Below are 2500 nucleotides of genomic sequence, written 5' to 3' on the forward strand. Positions count from 1 at the left end.
CCGGCGGATGCACGGGTCAAGCGGGACGGGACGAGCGCAAGGCTTGCTTTTGGTGGCACACGAAAACACGAACCCGAAAAAGGGACATACGCACTGGCGACACGCGCGCCCGTTTCGCCTGCCACCCATGCACACTCGCCTGGGCTGCTGGTCACATGCGTCGCTCATAGGCATTTTGCAGGCCAGCACCGGCGGATGCACGGGTCAAGCGGGACGGGACGAGCGCAGGGCTTGCTTTTGGCGGCACACGAAAACACGAACCCGAAAAAGGCGAAAAAGGGACATACACACTGGCGACACGCACGCCCGTTTCGCCTGCCACCCGTGCACACTCGCCTGGGCTGCTGGTCACGTGCGTCGCTCACAGGCATTTTGCAGGCCAGCACCGGCGGATGCACGGGTCAAGCGGGACGGGACGAGCGCAGGGCTTGCTTTTGGCGGCACACAAAAACACGAACCCGAAAAAGGCGAAAAAGGGACACACGGACAGGCGACACGAAAAAAAAGGGGTCGCCCTACCTAGGTGGGCGCAAAAACCCCGTCGGCCAGGAGGTTTCGCCAAAGTGTCTGTACTGTCACACAGGGTCAATAGCACGGGCATGGCCGGCCGCCGCACGTGCAGCGGCTTACGGACGCACGGTTCGGCGGCACAGGTGCCTGGCGGCTTTAGCACCTTGGGGTGGACAGGCCTGGCGGCAAGGGGGGCTAGGCACCTTGCTGCCAGCCGGCAATGGTGCACGGGGCGGGGCGCCACACAAACACGAAAGAGGGACAAGAGCGGGGCGATGGTCCACAGAGACGAGCCATGCACGGGGCCCGTGATCGCCGACACGCGCGAACGCGGACGCGGACAAGGACAAGGACGCGACGCGCGGCGCGCGTGCGAGGTCAAGAGGGGCGCGCGCACGAAAACGCGAAAAAAGGGGCTAGCGGCCGAGAAACGCGAAAAAAACCGGGTCACCTACCTAGCCGAACGCCTAAAATCGCTTCGGGCAGGAGGTTTCGCCAAAGTGTCTGTACTGTCACACGGTCCGTACGGGCGCAACCCCATCGCGCGCCAGCACCCCTTCCTGGGGGCGCCCGCCCGCCAGGCGCCTGGCGCCCCACGCGCGCGCGCCCGGCGCCTGGCGCCTTGCCCCCCACGCGCGCCCGGCGCCTGGCGCCTGGCGCCTCGCCCCCCACGCGCGCCCGGCGCCTGGCGCCTGGCGCCTCGCCCCCCACGCGCGCGCCCGGCGCCTGGCGCCTTGCCCCCCACGCGCGCCCGGCGCCTGGCGCCTGGCGCCTCGCCCCCCACGCGCGCGCGCGCGTGGCGCCTTGCGCCTCGCGCCTTGCCTCCGCGCGTGCCTGGCGCCTGGCGCCTTGCCCCCCACGCGCCTGGGCGCCTCTTTTCCGCCTGGGCGCCCTGGCACCTTTCCGCCTGGGCGCCTGTTTTCCGCCTTGGCGCCCTGGCGCCTTTTCGCGTGGGCGCCTCTTTTCCGCCTGGGCGCCATGGCGCCTTTCGGCCTGGGCGACTCTTTTTCGCCTGGGCACCTCTTTTCCGCCTGGGCGCCTCTTTTCCGCCTGGCCAGGGCGCCTCTTTTCCGCCTGGGCGCCATGGCGCCTTTCTGCCTGGGCGCCTCTTTTTCGCCTGGGCGCCTCTTTTCTGCCTGGGCGCCCTGGCGCCTTTTCGCCTGGGCGCCTCTTTCCCACCTGGGCGCCCTGGCGCCTCTTCGCCTGGGCGCCCTGGCGCCTTTTCGCCTGGGCGCCTCTTTTGGCGCCTGGGCGCCTACGCCAGGGCGCCTCTTTTCCGCCTGGGCGCCTCTTTTTCGCCTGGGCGCCTCTTTTCCGCCTGGGTGCCCTGGCGCCATTCCGCCTGGGCGCCTCTTTTCCGCCTGGGCGCCTCTTTTTCGCCTGGGCGCCTCTTTTCCGCCTGGGCGCCCTGGCGCCTTTTCGCCTGGCGCCTCTTTTGGCGCCTGGGCGCCTACGCCAGGGCGCCTCTTTTCCGCCTGGGCGCCTCTTTTCCGCCTGGGTGCCCTGGCGCCATTCCGCCTGGGCGCCTCTTTTCCGCCTGGGCGCCCTGGCGCCTTTTCGCCTGGGTGCCTCTTTTGGCGCATGGGCGCCTACGCCAGGGCGCCTCTTTTCCGCCTGGGCGCCCTGGCGCCTTTCCGCCTGGGCGCCTCTTTTTCGCCTGGGCGCCTCTTTTCCGCCTGGGCGCCCTGGCGCCATTCCGCCTGGGCGCCTCTTTTCCGCCTGGGCGCCCTGGCGCCTTTTCGCCTGGCGCCTCTTTTGGCGCCTGGGCGCCTACGCCAGGGCGCCTCTTTTCCGCCTGGGCGCCTCTTTTTCGCCTGGGCGCCTCTTTTCCGCCTGGGCGCCCTGGCGCCATTCCGCCTGGGCGCCTCTTTTCCGCCTGGGCGCCCTGGCGCCTTTTCGCCTGGCGCCTCTTTTGGCGCCTGGGCGCCTACGCCAGGGCGCCTCTTTTCCGCCTGGGCGCCCTGGCGCCTTTCCGCCTGGGCGCCTCTTT

Source organism: Aristolochia californica, unplaced genomic scaffold, assembly GCF_029961685.1.
Source record: "Aristolochia californica isolate CCGP_79_NKW_82.1479 unplaced genomic scaffold, dmAriCali1.0.hap1 SCAF_17, whole genome shotgun sequence".
NCBI classification, from domain to species: Eukaryota; Viridiplantae; Streptophyta; class Magnoliopsida; order Piperales; family Aristolochiaceae; genus Aristolochia; species Aristolochia californica.